This window comes from Danio rerio, chromosome 24 (assembly GCF_049306965.1).
Source record: "Danio rerio strain Tuebingen ecotype United States chromosome 24, GRCz12tu, whole genome shotgun sequence".
Taxonomy (NCBI): Eukaryota; Metazoa; Chordata; class Actinopteri; order Cypriniformes; family Danionidae; genus Danio; species Danio rerio.
In genome coordinates this window covers 5,811,882-5,833,450 of record NC_133199.1, presented here as the reverse complement: position 1 = coordinate 5,833,450, position 21,569 = coordinate 5,811,882, and the positions used below count along the sequence as shown (strand labels likewise).

The following is a 21,569-nucleotide window of genomic DNA, read 5'->3' as shown; positions in this document are numbered from 1 at the left end:
AATAATAATAAGAATAATGATAATAATAATAATAATAATAAACGGAGTAGTTCCAATAGGCCCTACACACCATTCCAGTGCTCGGTCCCTACCTAGCATTATTAGCAATAGCAGAGGTAGCAATTAAATGTCGAATATCTTGTGGAAAATGAATGGTCTGAAAAAGACTGCTTAATGTATTAATCTCCAGATAGGCATACATATATACTGTAGAGTGTGTTCACTGCTTTGGTTCTCTTGTTTTTAGTTTTTAATGGTTTAAAAAACCCTCGAGTTTCAAACTGGCTTGGGCCCGCCCCTTTTGCTCATTCGGTGTATGCTACCAATGTAATGCTTTATTAAAAGGGTTTTAAACACTAGACATTTAAATTATATATCCATATATCCTCTTTTTCCACATAATAGGTAATATATTTCATGAATGTCTATCACTGATTTAGTGTAAGGAGATGACATACAGCAGCGCTGGAAAGACATGAGGTGAGGCAGGCAGTAGCTCTGCCGAACTGAAGAGGGCGCGAGTGAGCTCACATTACTCTTGTTCAGTGGTTGCTCTTCTTCTACGCTGTAAACTTCAGCAGTAGTCTGTTATTTATGTTTTGCTCTGACTGACTGCAAAAATCGCGGATATCAGTTTAAAAGTGTCTCAAAATTAGACCTTGAATCCGTATAATAAATAAATAATGGACGACCGATGGTGAAGCTGAAGGACAGAAGATAAGATAATTTCAAAGTAATTCCAAGTCATGTCAAGACTTCATTTACAAGTACTGCAAAGGTAAGACCAGTGTGCAAATCATGTGTGTGTGTGAATGAGAGAAAGAGAGAGCAAGCAAGCAAGCAAGAGAGAGCGTGCGCATCTGTGTGTGTGTGTGTGTGTGTGTGTGTGTGTGTGTGTGTGTGTGTGTGTGTGTGTGTGTGTGTGTGTGTGTGTGAGAGAATGAGAGAGCTAGCGCATCTGCCGTGGTGCTGTGTGGGTTACTTGTTATAGTTGTATTTTATATATATATATATATATATATATATATATATATATATATATATATATATATATATATATGTATATCCCTATATATAGTCCCTATATTAATTACCATGTTACCTTAAATATTCGATCGGAATTAGCATGCAAGTATGACTTCAAATCAACATTAACACAATCTAATCTAGGAACAATCTTGTATTTTAATAGTCATTTGCAGCTAATATGATGTCCCTATTTACAATTTGCAAAGAATACCTTTATGAAATTATATTATTACAGGGAATGTCTGGATATCCAAACATAAAACCAACTTTACCTCTATAATTCACACCGGTTCTACTAAGTAAAAAAGTTAATTTCGAGCCCTGATTTTACATTCTTTCTTGGCAAAATATGTAGCTGCCATTTACACTGCTGAGCACATTCACTGCTGATTGTATGCTGGTTTTGGATGGCATTTTGCAGAGTTCAACTAATAGCTCTCAGTGCTATTAGGTTAACGTTAGCATTTTCCATTATCTCCTATTGCACTTTAGTTTATTCGTAAAATAAGCAGTTGTTACATATTTCACACTGCTGAACACACTCTGTGCTAAATGTTACGTGATGTATTGAAATAAGGAGACTTTGTTTTAGATGGCTATTTATTAAGTTGAACTTAGGCTTTCAGTGCTATCAGGCTAATGTGAGCATGTTCTAATATCTTTAGCTTGTGTGTAAAATAAGCGATTTGTTGCAAATTTCACACTGCTGAAGATACTTTGGCGAATGTTACGTGATGTATTGAAATCAGAAGACTTGGTTTTGGATGGGATTTGCAGGTTTAAATTTAGGCTTTCAGTGCTATCGTGCTAACGTTAGCATTTTCCAATTGCTCCTATGGCACTTTAGGTAACCATCAGTTGTTACATATTTCAAACTGCTGAACACACTCTCTGCTAAATGTTCATTCATTCATTCATTTTCGTTTCGGCTTAGTCTCTTTATTAATCTGGGGTCGCCACAGCGGAATGAACCGGCAACTTATCCAGCATATGTTTTACACAGCGGATACTCCTCCAGCTGCAACCCATCCCTGGGACTGCTGAATGTTTCGTGATGTAATTGAAATCAGAAGACTTGGTTTTGGGTGCCAATTTTGTTGAGTTGAGTTGAACTAAGGGTTTCAGTGCTATCAGGCTAACGTTAGCATTTGCCAATATCGCCTTCTGCACCTCAGTTTATGTGTAAAATAAGCAGTTTTTTACATATTTCACACTGCTGAACACACTCTCTGTTGAATGTTACGTGGTGCATTCAAATCAGGAGGTTTGGTTTTGGATGGCATTTTGCAGGTCTAAATTTAGGAGTTCAGTGCTATCAGGCTAATGTTAGCATTTTCCAGTATCTCATTTTAGTTTACATGTAAAATTAGCAGTTTGTTACATATTTCACACTGCTGAACTGCGTGTTTTTGCAGTATTTTAACTGTTGTTTCCACCCTGGTGTATCATTGTGTTATCAACCGCTTTCAAAAAAATCCACCACCGGAGATATTTCTTTCAAAGTGGGCATTTCCTGGCCAAAATAGCCTACAAAGTGAACCAGGCAGTCAAAATCTAGCTCTGGCTGTGTTGTCGTCCCCATGATTTGCACTGCCGCGAATGTTCTGCCTGTCATTTGATCCCACCCCAGCAATAACGGCAGGTCACCTCAAATCTACCACGTCTTTCTCGCTTATCGGTGGAAGCACTTTAAATAAGAAGCATGCGGGGAAGGTTCCGGGATACGTTATCTTAATCTGAACATAACTCCAGCTTTGCCTGTCAGAAAGCAGGCCTCGTGTTAAGGCCCAGATATCTCATTTAGACCTAGAAAGTGAGAAACCTCCCTGGCTTCCATTACGGAAGCCAGAACGGAAAAGAAAAATGAACAGCGACAAAAGGAAATGTTCCCAGCTCACCGTTGCTCCGCTAACTTGATAAAAAGTCTATTTAGTGCTTGTCAGACTGAGCCAGAGAAAGCGAGAGGGAGAGAAGTCTGGGTATATTTGTTGGGAAATAACTTTGGCCTGTGTATTCAGGAAAGGTTGTGATGTTTTGTAAGGGCTGGAAGGAAGAATTTATTCTGGGCTTCTAGTCTAAATTCATCTTCAGAATATGTGGTTTGACTGAGCATAAGGTCTCGCCGTCTGATGCAGTAGTTGATGAGGTGACACACCTAGCGGGTGGTAAAACGGTTGCTTGTGTAAATGATCTTTCATGTTGAAAGGTTGGGGTCCATCTCAGCGCAAAAAGTCATATATAATGGCCATCTTCAAAGTGAAGGTGATGATGACATCCCAGGTATTTGATATGTGGAGGTCTTTTAAGCTAGGTTAAAACTGCTGACTGAATGTAAATGCTAAAAGCAAAGAATACATTTCTGCAGTGAGTGAGCTGCTCACATAAGCAACCCTTTTTCATGCCGTAATACATCTCTAAACGCTTTCAAACAGTGGGCAGCAAAACTAGACATTTTGCGTGTTGTGAAGAAGATTTTGGAAGAAGTTTGAGTAGTGAGTAGTGCTTGTTGTCAATGCCGAATGTCAAAAAGTTAAAAGAGCTTTATAATATTTCATTCTGTTTACACTGGTCATTCTTGAGTTGTTTCAGCAGCTAAATTGGAGTTCACTTGTTGTAAATTCAGTTGATTGGACATGATTTGAAAAGGCTGTCTATATAAGGTCCTAATAAATGTCTGTATAAGGTCCCAGGGTTGACAGTGCATGTCAAAGCACAAACCAAGCATGACGACAAAGAAATTGTCTGTAGACCTCCGAGACACGATTGTCTCGAGGCACAAGGTTAAAGAAAAATTTTGGCTGCTCTGAAAGTTCCAATGAGCACAGTGGCCTCCATCATCCATAAGTGGAGGATGTTTGGAACCCCAAGGACTCTTCCACAGAGCCTATAGTGAGTCCCCAGCTGTGAGCCATACATGGGCCAATCTGCATTGGATCTGTTTAGATTTAAGGTGGGCATGTTTGCCGGGACATGATTATGCACACGTGCAGCAAACTCCATAAAGACATGGATGAGTAAGTTAAGTGTTGAGGATCTTGGCTGGCCTGGTCCTGACTTCAACCCGATAGAACACCTTTGGTAAAAATTCTTGTGGAAAGCCCTTCAAGAAGAGTTAAATCTGTAAATGGGGGGGCAACTCCTTATTAAACCAAACAAATGTCATTGTCATTGAGGATGTGATGGGAAGTCCTATCATGAAAAGCCACAGTCTAGCACATTTTCATTCCAACCCAAATCAAACACACCTAAACTAAGTATAAGTGTTACTAGAAAGCTAGCGACAGATGAATTTTTATCAAGGTTGCATCAAAACTGCAGGATTTTGGGGTGCTTTTACACTTGGCTCAATTGCCTGGATCGAACCCAAGTTCGAATATCCCCCCTTGCCACCTTCCCGGCTAGTTTGTGTTCACACCGTCTTTTTTTCCTTCTGAACCCCCGTATGCTTGCATCATCGGCTGTTGCTAGGTGATGGCCACGAAAGTAAAGAGCCAAAATGGAAAGACGTCCAAACCTCGCGGTTGTTCCGCTTTTATTAAATCTTTTGCCAAAAATATTATAAGCTTTCAGAACATTACACGATGTCTGCAGAAGCAGTTTTGGGAGGACACAAGCACACATTATCATTGTGTTTGCCCTGGCTCAGCCCGCTTGTCACCAAGGTTATTAGGTAAGTTTGCATTCACACAAGAAGTGAACCAGACCACAGTTTGCGCAAACCGTACCCCAGACCACCTCTTTGAGGCGGACTCGGTTACAGTTCATGGGTGCGCACCCGAGTTCACAAAACAGCGTTCACACTATCTAAACGTACCAAACTCTGGCGTCAAAGGAACCCAGGTGCAGACCAAATGTGCTAGTGCGAAAGCACCCCTAGATATCTTTAGGACTGGAGTTGCCTGCCCCCATGTAGAGAGTAGAAGTACCTGCTCAAATGAGCTTAAACAAACTCTGGTATGTTCAGTTTTCCACTATTACTTTGAATAAAGAACCTACTGTAAATTAGACCTTGCATCATATACACTATGTGCTTCATCTTGTTAATGATTTTCTCTTGGACTCGTTACCTCGACACACCTCATTTTCCCCAGCTCTGAGATGATTTTGTCCATCTAGTATCCCGGATTCCTGGCTGTCAGAGAGAGGTCTGAAGCTTACCCAGCAGGGGTTCACAGGCCCTAGTGCAATTCCATTACTCACCCGCACCGCAGCTTAAACCCACATTATCATCCACACCGGAGGGGTTTGGATAGACAGATGATTTGAGCCCCCCCTTGCCCCCCTCCCCCCATCTCCTGTTCTCTCGCTTATCTCCTGAGGCACATTAGCAGACACCCTGCTTCATTATAATAAACATTGTTTATTCAGTGTGTGCTCTTATCCAGAGTGTTCACTCTGAGCCAAAAACAATATACGATCCAATGCTCACACTGGAGGAAACACACTTATATGAAGAATAACAATGAAGGAAATGCACATAACCAAATCTTGTGGCAGAGCCGATTTGTGGTAGATCCATTCACAAAGGGTCTCATTACCTGTACTGTCTAGTCAGTGAGCTGTGTTGGGTTTGCAGGTGAAAAAAATAGTAAGGATATTGTTTGGAATAAGATCGACATTCAACAGGGAAATTAAATTGTAGAGGTTGTTCAAGCACACTGTGTGTTCCAAATCTCTAAAATATAAGGTATTTTCTTCCTTTTTATGATAAGGCAAGGCTATTCAGATTGTGCAACTCTTTTTTTACAATTATTAAATCCATAAAGTTAGTTTTGGAAGCGACCTACACAATAGCTTGTCCAAATTACAAATACTACCCCTTCCATCAAAGGCCTTAGTTTGGTGGTGTAACTTGAGACTATCCTGTAAATTCTGCATCATTGTGTTCTCCTCACTATTGTCCCAGATCTGGGCAGTCTATATCAAATGTGCGACAGTGACACCTTGTTTGTTCAAAAGAAGATGAAAAACAAGATCTTTAATCATGAATTAATATAAGGGTGTATTCCCATTTTTTCCCCTAAAGAAACTGTACACTTTTATTTGTGCAGATCCACCAACATCAATTTATTTGAGGACTATCTTTAAAAGACAGATTCCTGGTATGTTGTGACATTTCTTCCATTATTGTAGCAATCAATACATCTCATGTTTTTTTTTCCACTGCTGCAGTGCTCACTAATAGTCCAGAGTGGTCTGAACTGACAATGAGAGTATGCACAGCATGTGCAGATGATAAAGTGCTGGAATGGAGCAGTGAAAGACGTAGCAGAGGCCCCTGACCCCATATGCTGCTTTTTTACTTGCCCTTGTGCAGCATTAGCCATGTGCACCCCATCCACGGCCCCTTTTCACACTCAAACTCCACACGGCTTCAATCCTCACACCCCTCCTGAGCTATATTTGCGCTGATGTGACCCCGAACGGCATGCCTTCCAGAGGGACACTAGATGCTTTTCACATCTGCCTAGCACCCCCTGTTGTGTCATCTTGCACCACAGCAGAGTAATTTTGTCCATCCATTAGTGGGTCATATGCAATTGAGGTTGCTGCTAAAATGTCTTCGGCACCTCCCAAAGTGTTCGATAGAAAACTCTGTTGTTTGCTTGAATCACAAGAGAAGGCTTGTTTCTCTGCTGTTGGCTTGAATATGCGATGCTCTTTGAGAGTTGAACAAAACACTGCATGTCCAAGGTTTGGTCTGAGGACCTCTTGGTGAGATAAGAAAACTGCATTTTTACCCTTGAGATCAAGAGGTGTGATGATGATGTGGGGTTTGTGGTGTATCTTGCTTGAATATTCAGGGACTGAGCTTCCCATATCTTTCTATTTCATCCCATCATCTTGCAGCTTAGACAGTAGGAAGCATGTTCTTTTAACTTTTGTCACCTTCCATCACAAGCAGGGGTGTCCAAACTCGGTCCTGGAAGGCCGGTGTCTTGCTGGGTTTAGCTTCAACTTGCTTTAACACACCTGCCAGGAAGATTCTTGTATATCTAGTTTGATTAGCTGGTTTAGGTGGGTTTGATTAGGGTTGGAGCTAAACACTCCAGCACACTGGCTCTCCAGGACTGAGTTTGGACACCCCTGATCACAAGGCCTGTTTTTTAATTCTAAGAACGCAGAAAACACACTCACATTCTTGTGGAGATCCGTCTTTCCAAGTTACCTTGGAAGAACAAACTCGGGAGACCACGAAACAGAGAACGTGTCCTGTGAAAAATGAGAAGCTGCGTTCTTCCCTGGTTCTTCCTGATGGTCACATGACCTTCACGCATTTTTAACAGAAAGTAATTTCAAGTCTGCATCGATGCCTCCTTGATATCATGAAAACATCGGGGAACTTTCACAAGTCCTTAGTTCTTGTGGTCTTGAGTTTTGCAACCAAACTTTGGCAGTTGATGATGACGTTACCCGAAAGACACAAGGACATAAGAACGCTATAGAACACATATTGAGGACACAAGAACGCTGAAGAACACACATTGAGAAACAGCCAAGGATAATTGCAAAGGTTCAGTGGCAGCTGAAAGGCAGATGAAACTGCTCCACCACTCCTGGTTGCCAACAAAGTGGAGCATGAATTGCTCAATGCACACTAAGAGGAAACTGTTGTCTGAGTGGCTCCTAAATTGCAAGAGCAACATAAATTTACTGAGACCCTTTTGTGTGTAGCGATGCCAAGCCTCGCAGATCTTCCCGTTCCTTTTGAGTCCATTTGAGAAAATATTTTTAGCTCCAAGAAGAGATGCATTGTGATGTCACGCTTTAAGCTTTCGGAGATAATCTCTCATCTCTCTGGGTTCTTGCTACAATGGGATTTTGATGATTCTAAACATGCTGGAAAAAAACCTTTAGCTAACTGTAGTTAAACCAGCAATTCTTTGTACACATGTAAGTGAACATGATGCCAGATAGAAATGGCCACAAAGGATTAGATCGGGATCTTAGGAACAAAAGGATTACGTTGCAGTGGATGTGGGTCACACACTGTTGAGAGTGAAAGCAACCGGTCGCTGGATTACCTAAAGCCTCCACTGAAGGTCAGTGTGAACAAGGGTCAATCCAAGGGTTATACAGGGTTATGGAAGTCCATCTGCTTGTTCAGAAGCACAGCATGCAGACATCAGAATATGCAGCTCTATGTTCTTTTCTTTCTGCTTGTTACCCAATGTTTTGAAGGTCTTTGACCCTTAACAGAAAAGGTGAGAGAAGAAGGGCACAATGATTATGGTGAATTGTGTCAATGTGTTAACTAGATGGAAAGTGAGTCTCAAACTTCTTGAGATGCCTTGTAAGGTCACGAATTTGGATCTTATTACTTCCACAAGATCTTTATTCTTCTAGCAGCTTATGCTTTTCTGCATGTTTTGTAACTTGTTTTACCACTTCTCGCCTTACAAATTGCATGCAGTAAATATGCATGGAACTTCATTTGTTTGAATGTTTTATTGTCTATGGTTATTGTCCGTACTCTACAGTCTTCATGTTCAGACATCTTTGGACAATTTTGTATTCTATCTTTCCCACATTTCATACAGAATTATTCTCTTTTTTTGTCCACTAAAGTAAACAACCTGACTTTACTTCTTTGTCTTGGTCTGGATCGCAGGGAAATTGTGTTTTCCTGTTTTCTTTTTATCTCATCTGTCTGGTTCTTGAGCGTTCTGTCTTTAATCGATCACCAGAATTGCACGTGTAATGAAATGTAATGTAAAGAACACTAATGGTAGCTATGTTTGGACCAGAATGCTAGCGAGGATGCTACAGCAGAATGAACCACCAACTGTTCCATATGTGCAAGAAGGTCGCTAGTTCGAGTCCTGGTTGGACCAGTTTGCATGTTCTTCCAGTGTTGGCATGGGTTTCCTCCAGGTGGTTAGATTGCCCCCATAGTCCAAAGACGTGGTATAGGTGAATTGGATGAACAAATTGGCCCTAGTGTATGTGTGAATGAGTGTGTATGAGTGTTTCCCATTACTGGGTTGCAGCTGAAAAGGCATCCAGTTAATTTCGCTTGGCGACCCCTGAAAAAATAAGGGACTAAGCCAGGGGTGCCCAAACCTGTTCCTGGAGAGCCACCTTCCTGCAAATTTCAGTTGCTACCCGTATCAAACACACCTGAACCAATTAATTAGGACCTGAACACCAAGTGATAATTACAGGCAGGTGTGTTTGATATGGATTGCAACTGAAATCTGCAGGAAGGTGGCTCTTCAGGAACAGGGTTGGCAATCTCTGGACTAAGCCGTATGAAAATGAATAATGCATATAGGGTATGCACAACTAGGGTAAAGTATCTTTATAAGTACTCCATTTATACCCTGAGGCACCATTAAATGCTTGAATGTGACGTGATAACTTATAGACTGTGCCTAGGATTTGTGGTAAACCACTAACCTTTACTGCACACTGCAAAACTGGTGTGCGTTCTATGGCACTTTGCTATTTTTAACGTGACGGGTCTCTGAGGTGCATTTTCTTCTCTTATTACATCGCCTCTGGTTTGCTTAGGCAGTTTCACATATTTACACCACAAAGAAAATCCGAGCGCTACTGTTCTAACAGCAAGTATCCACTGTCTGGCTGGACAGGAAATTGACCCTAACCTCCACTTAGCCTGATGGTATCATCTGGGTGGTGCTCACTTGACCCACATCCTTCAGACAAGCATCCTCTCACATGACGGGTCAAAGAAAGAGCTGCGGTCTGTGTGAAGTCTGTGAAAGAGAGCTCCATTATAGCGTGGCAGGGCTTTGATGAAGTGCCATTCAGAAAGGTGATGGTATCGGTTCAACCGTTCACATCGTCGTGATAATTACGCTACTAATGGATGTTACAATAGAAATGAGTCAAAAGCGCAGGAATGCGAGACGATTATTATTATTCTCTGATCAAAATAAGATCAGTATGCTGATTCTTGTAAATGGTGCCCAGAGGGTCAGAAGGTGTAAAAGGGGATTAATAGTGTGCCAATTAAACTGGCTCATTCCTGCAGGTAATATTTAGTCGGATGCCATTAAAGGTGACAGACCTGCCAGGCTAAGCTTGTGTAAGCGTTTGTGTCCTGAATTAATATGTGTTGTTTGGTTAATATGCAGACACACACTGTTATTTTGTTATCAAAATGAATTTTTTATGAGTATGTGGACTATATGTGAGAATTTTGGTGTGTTTTCTGACGCTACATTTATACAACAATGTTGCCAAAAGCAGAAAAAGACAAAAAAACAGTCAAACAAGTTTTAGATTGTGGGACTTATTGAGTATACTTTAGAATGCACACTATGGTTTCGGACATCACTAGAAATGGTAAGTAAATTTAAGAGTATAGGGGGCAATTACGAATACAGCCAATGTGCATCTAGGAAGATTATCTTTTTGCAATAATGCAAAACTAGGCAAACACTAAGGCTATCATATTTTCCTTTTAATGTAATAAATAAATAAATAAATAAATATGTATACAGTGAATTAGGTACACCTTTCTCAGGCACACCTTACTAGTACCAGGTTGGACCCCCTTTTGCCTTCAGAACTGCTGCAGATTTGTCGGCTGCACATTCATGATGCGAATCTCCCGTTCCACCACATCCCAAAGGTGCTGTATTGGATTGAGATATGGTGACTGTGGAGGCCATTTGAGTACAGTGAACTCATTGTCATGTTCAAGAATCCCGTCTGAGATGATTTGTGCTTTATGGCATGGTGTGTCATCTTGCCCATCAGAAGATGGGTACAGTGTGGTCATAAAGGGATGGACATGGTCAGCAACAATACTCAGGTAGGCTGTGTCGTTGACATGATGCTCAATAGGTACAAATGGACCCAAAGTATTCCGAGAATATAACTCCAACACCATTACACCACCAACACCAGCCACAAGGCAGGATGGATCCATGCTTTCATGTTGTTGATACCAAATTCTGACCCTACCATCAGAATGTCGCAGCAGAAATCGAGACTCATAAGACCAGTCTACGCTTTTCCAATCTTCTATTGTCCAATTTTGGTGAGCCTGTGCCAATTGCAGCCTCAATCTCCTGTTCTTAGCTGACAGGAGTGGTACCCGGTGTGGGTCTTCTGCTGCTGTAGCCCATCTGTCTCAAGGTTTGAGCATTCAAAGATCCTCTTCTAACATTCCTCAGTTTTATCAGCTGTAACCAATCTTGGGATTCTCCTCTTACCTCTTACTTGCGCCCACAGAACTGCCGCTCACTGGATATTTACTCTTTTTCAGACCATTCTCTGTAAACCCGAGAGATGGAAACAGTGGCGTAGCGGACAGCCGTGTGCCAACCCCCTTCCCACCGATCTTTAGTTTCCGATTGCCTCCAACACCCCCTCCACCCTGCTTTTCAGTTCGCGATCTCCTCCAACACATACAACCCCACGCATTTTTGCGCTACGTTACATACGTTAGTTGGTATACTAACAGTATACTTGAACTGCACTTTTTGAATACTGCTTGGGACTAAATTAGTCCAGTTTATATTATATAAAATTATACTTAAATGTACTTTAGGAGTAACAGTAGTAGGAGTGAAACTGGATCATTTTCATAAGGACTGTGTTGAGTAAGAAGATGTTTGCAGATTGTATATGGGAAAAACTATTAATAGTTTGTGCTGGGATTTTGTTTTAAAAAGCATTTGATTGAATTTGAGAGAAAACATTTGCTTTAGGAATGTATAGCAGAGCATGCCAGTAACAGTGACTCATGATAAAAAAAAAATTGATATAAGATGACTGACAGGATTTTATTTTTGGAATGGTTTCTTCAAAGTCTCGGCTGACAGCTTAATTATTATCTCAGGTAGCTGCTTATGGACTTAGTATAATATTAAACTGTATTAATCTGAGTTCTAAGATCATTTTGAATGACATTTTGTAAAATAAAAAATGGCAAGGCATAATTTAGCTCAGACCTTGCAAATAACTTCAAGGAAATCAGAAAAAAATGCCAAAAATGTGAACAAATAAGTATTAATCAACAGCTTAGATACTTTTCTTATCATGTATTTTGAATAACATTAAAATAGTATTTTTTATTGTGATTTTAATCTTACTGTGAGTCTGATGCAGTCAATAATTCTGAAAACATTCCCATATATATATATATATATATATATATATATATATATATATATATATATATATATATATATATATATATATATATATATAAAATACAATATTAATATTAATATCAATTAAAATATAGTAAAAAGGTTTTAAACCATACTAAAGTGTATTAGTGTATTTTTTTTACAACTATCTTTAAAGAAAATCACTGCATATTGTAGGATAGTGTTTAACGGAAGCCAGCTGGCGAGCGCAGCCAAAAGTATCACTCGCATAGCCTCCTCTTAGAGCATTCGCCTCTGTGCTGCCTTGTCACAAAAGTTCAATTTGCCTGCGACTATTTGTCAATTGCGTATGAATACAGTCCTAGAATTGAGTAACAGTTTGTACCTTCTCTGTGATGTCATAAACACCATATTGCTTTTCGGTTGCTCTTATCTGATTTCATATTGTGAGCATGTTGTTTTTTTTTTGTAACCTGGTAAAAACCAGTACAGCGAAGTGATTACAACATCCAATTTATGTGGGTACAGCGCGACTATTTCCTCATTAAACATTAATTACAATTAAAAAAATATTTAAATTTTAGATTCAAACACTTTTTTGACACAATATTTAAAACATGTGGCTAAGAAATAGCTATTAGCTTTTATTATTATTTATTTATTTTTTGGTGAAAATATTGGGATGGCAAGTAAAAATCTGAACCGCTGGCCCAATCAGCCAGTACAATAAATCCTTAGCGTTGAACCCTGACTACAGTCATCGGTGGTGTAATGTAACATAGCTTATGTGTAAAAACTACAGTAATCAAGTAATTTGTTTATATTACTGTTGTTGTATTACTACATGAATGAGTGGGTCAGTTGTAAACATTATTGCAACACAGTGCTTTCCCACTTTTAACCAGAAGATGTCCTCACTGAGCTCTGATTTAGAAAGTAACGAAGTAACAGAACAATTAAGTTGAGCGCTTCACTGGATCAGAAAGCTTCATTTCACCATCACTACTCTTCTGTTACACACTTAAAAGTATGTGCTTTTCCTTCAAAAATAAAAGTACATATTTTAGGGCGTAATAGTATGCTAATTGGGATGTAGCACAAGATGAATGACCTTGTGGCCTTGTCGTCTCCCATATTCAACTCTCATTAATCCTCTGTGTGGACTTGAGGCTGGTGTGCGCACAGGTGATGCTCGTTAACACTCATGTCACCAGACACACTTCACCTACTACAAAGACTATTGTGTCTGTTCAAAGTTGTATGAAATGGTCGAACGTTAGGATTGTCATTTGTTCCCATATCCTGATGTGCATCCAGTTGAGATTTCTGATATGAGAAAGAAATGTCATTAGAAGATAGACATTACTATTATTATTACAATGCACATGCAAGTGCTCCAAACTTTTGAGTGATAGTTGGGGTGACTGATGCATTGGACACTGTTTACACCTGCCGTATTTAGTGTTGCACTTCAGATCAACAGCACTCTCAGATGTTCGTCCCATCTGGCAGTTCAGGAACGTGACAGAGAGTGTGAACTTTACACTTCTGAGCTGAAGCTGGAACATTTGTCCTGAGAGGTTCCTCTCGGTTGAAGAGTTTACTTTTCGCAATCATCTGTCCCACAGCTGTCAGCTCCACACACGGTATGTCTGGAATACTCGTCCTGAACTCAAAATAACCTTAAATCTTATCAACATACGACAATAACCTTACTGTAGTACATTCTTCCTGAAGGGTATCATCAACAGATAGAACAGCAAATAATAATGGGTTCAAAATGTGTTGTTGTTTTTTAAGAATATTAATTTGGAATGACCAATTATTGGTTTATTTTCTAACTTAAGTGTTGGTCAAAACAATTTAAATATAAACAGTTAAAGTCAGAATTATTAGCCCCCCTTTTGAGTTTTTTTCTTTTTTGATAATATTTTCAAAATGATTTTTAACAGAGCAAGAAAATTTTTACAGTATGTCCGATAATATTTTTTCTTCTAGAAAAATTCTTATTTGTTTTATTTAGGCTAGAATAAAAGCAGTTTAAAATTTTTAAACACCATTTTAAGGTCAAAATTATTAGCCCCTTTAAGATATATTTTTTGATAGTCTAGAGAACAAACCATTGTTATACAATAACTTGCCTAATTACCCTAACCTGCCTAAATAACCTAATTAAACTACAGTAGTTAAGCCTTTAAATGTCAATTTAAGCTGTGTAGAAGTGACCTGAAACAACTGTATTAGTCAGTATTTTTGTAGTGAATGTATATTTTATACCAGGGGTGCTCAAACTTTTTAGTATGAACGGCCAAAAACTAAATATCATTGAGAGCAGTGGGCTGAAGGTAAATATACCAAACTGTCACATGTCACATTAAAGTTGTTGCTGTTAATTTCCTAACTTTTGATAATAGTTCAAAATAAATATAAAACATTACTTTAAATATTAACTAATGCATTATAACTTTTTAAATTATAACTTATTGCAATAAAAACATAAACAATCACATTCATAACACAGTGGAGTTCAATGCTGATAGTCAATTAGAATATGACTTTGACTTGATTTGCTCAACCTCTGCATTGTCAGCTGACAGTATGTACATTTAAACAAGATCTGATTAATTTACACCATTTAAATAAAACATTTAATTTCAGTTAGCTTTTAACAAACAAACAAACAAACAAACAAACAAACAAACAAACAAACAAACAAACAAACAAACAAACAAACAAACAAACAAAAGGTTACATTAAATTTAAATTGATAATCTTGAATCTCATCATTCTCCCTCTGTTCTCAGATGGGATCGCAGACCAAATCAAAGGTTAACATGGGCCAAATTTGGCCTGCGGGCCCCATAATGGGCATTTCTGTTTTAGATTATCAATATCTATTATTGTTATTATTATTATTATTATTATTATTATTAGTAGTAGTAGTAGTAGTAGTAGTATTGTTAGTATTATAATTATTTTCAATTTGTATAATGTTTGTCTGGTCAAAACTAGGCAAACACTAAGGCGAAAACTTCAGCTATGTAGTTTTGTATTTTGTTTTTTTTCTTGGTAATTAAAACCTTCATATAAATGCTGCATGAGGTTTATTAGTTATAAGTTTGATGATCTTTAACATTAAAGTGTGACAAACATGCAAAAAAATAAGAAATTTGGGTTCACACCACTGTTTGTGTGTATATTAAATGTAATAAGGAAACTAACAAAAAATATGTCTGCAAATTTTAATGTAATCAACCAACTGAGGAAGTATGGTGATGGATATTTTTTGAAACCTAGAGAGACTTGCAAAACAAAGTGAATGCATGCTCATACATAGCAGCTAAGAACAGGAAACTGAGGCTACAAATCACACAGGCTCAACAAAATTGCACAATAGAAAATTGGAAAAATGTTGCCTGGTCTGACGAGTCTCGATTTCTGCTGCCACATTCGAATGGTAGGATCAGAATTTGGCGTCAACAGCATGAAAGCACCGTAATCACAAGATCTCAATCCAATAGAGAACCTCACAACTTTGGTACAAGGAAGGTGTACCTAATAAAGTGGCCATTGAGTGTATTTTTGACACCTGGAGAAACTTGCATTAAAAGTAAGAAAGAAAGCATGAAAGAAAGAAAGAAAGTGCACCATTTTTGTATCAGTTTAGAAAAAAAAAATCAGTTATATATCTTGTGAAACGTGCAACATAATATAATTTTAAACAGTGACCTTAGTCTAGGATGTCTTTACTGTTTCTTTGTTATATTCATAATATTATTATTAATTGATCTGGATTAAAAAAAATCCAAATTAACAGGTAATATTCCATCTCTTGTCTGAATAAATAAACTTTGCTTCAATTTAGCTCTGAAAATAAGCTCCCTCGGTGAATACACTTCACCTGTCCTGCTTACTCGAGTCTGGTAACCACAACACTACCAACACATCCAGCCAGACTGCACCGCCTGGTGTTTTCATGCACAATGTTTTGGCTGACTTTTCCAGCAGCACAAGCCTTGAGATTGAGAACAATTTCAAAAGATTCGCCGTCATCCACAGTTCTCTCAGAGACAGAATGGTAGCTGAGTTTAAGAGAAAGCCTCATCCTACCTACACACTTTCACAAACGCGCACACACCCTCCACAAAAAAAACAGCTCCTTCCGCAAATCCCCAGTTCACACCACATCCCCCTTCTCTCCTCCATCCATCTCCTCAACTACACATATGAAATGATAACACCGCCAGCGAGTCAATATTTAAAACAAATGTCAGCAACATGTTGAGGCCTCCAGTCCAGTTCTCATTCCTGAGTGTCTATTGAGTCCTCACAGCTGCCGATTTAATCATTTCAGTCCCCGTGTGGCCAGCAGGCTTGTCAAAAAAAAAAGAAATTCTCGAGCGAGGAATAAGAAGTGAATTACGCTCCCGCAGATTCACGCCGGGATGCAGGCGACGCAGCTCTGGTATAATCATCACCAAATTATGCAGCGACAAACTCTAAATATATCCCGGGCACGCAGCGTTTATTTCTATTAGAGGGGAAGCGTCAGCTCTTCAGCTCTGGAAATACATTCACTCTCCGGCAAAACAAGCTGTCAATCAAATAGACAAACTCGCATGGAAAAAAACCTCAAAAGTGTTTTCAATGAAGCCGATATATTATTTATCAGCGGAGAAATTATCAAAGTAGCATTTTAAGCATTTGAAATTTGATTCTGGCTAAACACTGAACATGAGATCGCTAATGAGTACAAAAAAGGGATGTTTTGGCTCTAAATATTCATTCATTTCCTTTTCGGATGAGTCCCTTTATTAATCTGGGGTCACCACAGTGGAATGAACCACCAACGTATCCAGCATATGTTTTATACAGCGGATGCCCTTCCAGCTGCAACCCATCACTGGGAAAAGTTCTGAATATATTGATGGATTTTACTGTAAAGAACCCTTGGCAAACTATCGATCGGTTCATTATCATCATACATTCAATTATCGAATATCAACACACGTTTAACTCAAATTTCTAATCAACTCAATGCATTTAGGCATGTAGACATGGTCAAGACGTTCAGCTGGAGTTTAAACCGAGCATCAGAATGGAGAAGAAATGTGATTTAAGTGACTTGAAACGTGGCATATTTGTTGGTGCCAGACAGAGTATTTCAGAAACTGCTGATCTACTAGAATTTTCACGCACTCTTTACAGAGAATGGTCTGAAAAAGGGAAAATAACCAGTGAGCGGCAGTTCTGTGGGAGCAAATGCCTTGTTGATGATAGAGGAGAATGGCCAGACTGGTTCCAGCTGATAGAAAGGCAACACTAACTCAAATAACCACTCATTACAACCGAGGTCTGCAGAAGAGCATCTCTGAACACACAACATGTCCAACCTTGAAGTGGACAGGCTAAAGCAGCAGAAGACCACACCATGTGTCACTCCTTTCAGCTAAGAACAGGAAGCTGAGGCTACAATTTGACATGGCTTACCAAAATTGGACAATAGAAGATTTGAAAAACGTTGCCTGGACTGATGAGTCTCGATTTCTGCTGCCACATTCGGATGGTGAGGTCAGAATTTGGTGTTAACTACATGAAAGCATGGATCCATCCTGACTTGTATCAACAGTTCAGGCTGGTGGTGATGGTGTAATGGTTTGGGGGATAATTTCTTGGCACACTTTGTGCCTATTAGCATTGTGTCAACGCCACAGCCTACCTGAGTGTTGTTGCTGACCATGTTCATCCCCTTATGAACACAGTGTACACATCTTATGATGACTACTTCCAGCAGGATAACATACCATATCATAAAGTGCCAATCATCTCAGACTGGTTTCCTAAACATGACAATGAGTTCACTAGACTCAAATGGCCTCCACAGTCATCGGAACTCAATACAATAGAGCACATTTGGGATGTGATGGAACGAGAGATTCACATCATTGATGTGCAGCCGACAAATCTATCATCAAATGCAATCATGATATATATCTATATGGACCACAATCTCCGAGGAATAGTTCCAGTACCTTGTTGAATCTGTGCCATGAAGGATTAAGGCAGTTCTGAAGGCAAAAGTGGGTCCAGCCCATTACTATTAAGGTGTACCTAATAAAGTGGTTTGCAGTTTTGTATAATGTATTATTTTGACACTCCCAGAGATGGGTTGCGGCTGGAAGGGCATCCGCTGCGTAAAAACTTGCTGGATAAGTTGGCGGTTCATTCCGCTGTGGCGACCCCGGATTAATAAAGGGACTAAGCCGACAAGAAAATGAATGAATGAATATTTTGACACTCCTGGTAACAATTGCAAGCTTTAAAACTGCATTCTAAATATGCTTTTTATTCCTGGTAAATGTGAAGCTTTCATCTATGTCTTCTCCGCCTCAGGCTTGTCCAGCTCTGTTATAGAGGTGATATAAACCCTGTGGTCCCTCGTGAGACAGACGGTAGTGTGGTTTTTAGGGTGACAGAAGGAAGTAAGACAGCATTTTCACCCGCTGTCACAGGCTTTTATCACAGCCACATGACTGAAAGTGACAGACAGAGCGTCACCAATGTCCAAAGTGAAAATGAATGCAATGTTAAAAAAAAAAAAAAAAGCTGTAATAAAAATTCTCATCATATAGTAGAAGGAAATCCCACATTGATGTTGGCTGTTGAAATCAAACCGGAAGAACATGCAAATGCCGACTCACCCAGCTGGAACTCGAACCAGCGATCTTCTTGCTGTGAGGGAACAGTGCTAACCACAGAGCCACCGTGCTGCGCAATATTAAATTATCAGACATATTTCAATGAGTAAATCCCTCCACGGTGAGTAATAATACTTTGAAACTAACCCAAATAATGCTAATTACATATGTTGATACAATTAAATAAATAACAATTATAAGATTAAACCACATCTCTCTCATTTTCACAACACAATGAATGGTAGCCTCCCCCGATGAGCCACAGCAGTTTTAGTAACAATTCAATTGAATGTCTCCCTTTACATTTAACATGAGACTGTTACTGCTCTGAAAAAACAAACAATAATAATAAAAAAGCATGATTTTTTTAGGATTGCTGATGGTGCGTTGTTTGAAAAGCTTGTAATTTATGTTGATGGATGGCACAGGTGCTATCTCTTCTCATAATTGCTGTTTATAATGGCGAGGGCATTGAACCGCTTTGCAATGTTTAGCACTTTAAAGCACAGAAGCCTGCGTGGAATTCAGATGGAGGGAATAGATTCGTGTGAATTTGGCTCTGTGTTATTGTGTCTCTGAACCGGAGCACGCCAGAGATTTGTGTGGCTCTGACCCAAAGCCAGACTTCATTTACCTCACTGGAAAGCATATTTACACTGTCTGAATTTTGCTCTCTTCCCCCTATATAGTGTGCTGTTTGCCATTTTCCATGAATAAAGTAATAAATGCGAGCAAGCAACCAATTTTAGCCATATTTTGAAGCCTGAAGCATGTCGGACTACACTTTCGATGGTGAAAAACTGTAAAAATGCTACATTAAAAATTTGTAACCTTGTTAATAGTAAGTCTCCTTATATAAATGAATAAAAATAAAAATACACAAATACATTTATATTAATAATTTGACTTGAAATTGTCACTAGATGTTGGTAACAACCAAAGACATATATATTTGAAAAGAAAACAAATCTAATGTTTACAAATTATTATTATGCGTAAAACAAGGTTCCCACGCTTCGTGAAAGTGCTTAAAAATACTTGAATTTCAGGCATATGGATTCAAGGCTTGGAAAGTTGCCTAAAAACAATAGTAAGTCCTTGAAAGTGCTTTAATTAAATTTAGAATAAAACTTGTTCATGGTTTTATTTCAACAATTTACTTAATTGTCAAAAACAAATAAAAAAAATAACAATTCTTTAATCTAAATCTTAATATTAACAATAATACTGACAAATAATGCACATATAATCAATATTTTTTAGATATTTTAGTATTTTATTCAACAAATTTGATAAAAGTTCTTTAAACATGAATGTTTAAAATGCTACATTTTTAGCACAAATATTAAGTCTAATTAAAATAATAAGTGCAGTTGGGGTCTGAATTACAATAGGGCTGTATTTAAAGTTAATTATGCTTTAAAAAGTCCTTGAAAGTCCTTTAATCTGCTGTTCATAAATTTGTGGGAACCCTGGGGATAAAATAAAATGACACAGAAAAATAAGTATTGAACACATGAAGAAAGGGAGGTGTAGAATGGGGCAGTGAAAGCCCAGACAGCTGCTGAAATCTCTCAGTAGTTTTTTAGCAACCCTCTGCCCTTCCTCATTCTATATGAATATTAGCTGCTTCAGTTGAAACCTAATGAAACCAGGGTGGACATTACAGCAAGACAATGATCCAAAACACAGCTAAGTAGACTCTCAAATGCTTTCAGAGGAAGAAAATCACGCTGTAGATGAATGGCCCAGCCAATCACCTGACTCGAATCCAAAAGAAAATACAAAATAAGGATCAGATTTGACCCACAGACCCATCAAGATTTGTACACTCTGTTGAAGTCACACCGAAGCAACGCATGTGAAGGATTGGCCAGCCCACTCACCAGAATAAACATTATTGAGCATGTCTGGGGTAAGATGAAGAAGGAGGCATTGAAGATGAATTCAAAGAGTCTTGATGAACTCTGGGAGTCCTGCAGGAACGCTTTCTTTGCCATTCAAGATGACTTTATTAATAAGTGATTTGAGTCATTGCAGAGATGTATGAATGCAGTCCTCCAAGCTCATGGGAGTCATTAATAATATTCATTCGGTTTCCACTACAACATATTCTATATACTCCCAGAAATAAAGGTACAGGAGCTGTCACTGGGGCAGTACCCTTCCAAAAAGTACATATTTGTACCTGAAGGGTCCATAATGGTACCTCAAAGGTACTTTTTAGGTGCATTTGTGCACTAATATGTACCTGTGGACTCTTTGGGTACATATACGTATCTTTAATTTCTAAGAGTCAAGTCAGACCTAACTGTCCTAATTAAATAATTAAAAATCAAGGCATGAACGTGTTATTTTGGTAAATAAAGCGTAAACTAGAGGCTTTTGCCATTCATATAAGCCACTTCTCTGATACCAAATGATCAACTAGAAGTCAAGACTTTTGTCAGGTGTAGTGTATATAGTGAGCAGAACACTGATTCAGATTGTGGAATGCATTTGATTGGACATGAAATCTGACGAAAAGCTAAAGTGAGTAAAATGTCAACATATTCATATTACAATTTTTACACCAGTTGGTAACACTTTACAATAAGGTTCATTAGTTAATGGATTTAATAACATAAACTAATCATGAACAATACATGTACAGCATTTATTAATCATAAATGAACATTTACTAATGCATTATTAACATCCAAGTCTGTGCTTGTTAACATTAGTTAATGCACCATGAGTTAACATGAACTAA

General features: G+C 38.6%; 1 long non-coding RNA gene across 2 annotated transcripts in view; it reads left to right on the top strand.

Moving 5' to 3' along the window:
* Positions 1–540: 540 nt before the first annotated feature.
* Positions 541–21,569, top strand: part of LOC137489281 (uncharacterized) — a 380,491-nt gene continuing 359,462 nt past the window's right edge. For both annotated transcript variants that reach the window (XR_012399683.1, XR_012399682.1), the window contains exon 1: positions 541–778. This is a non-coding gene — a long non-coding RNA (uncharacterized lncRNA). The remainder of the gene's footprint in view (positions 779–21,569) is intronic.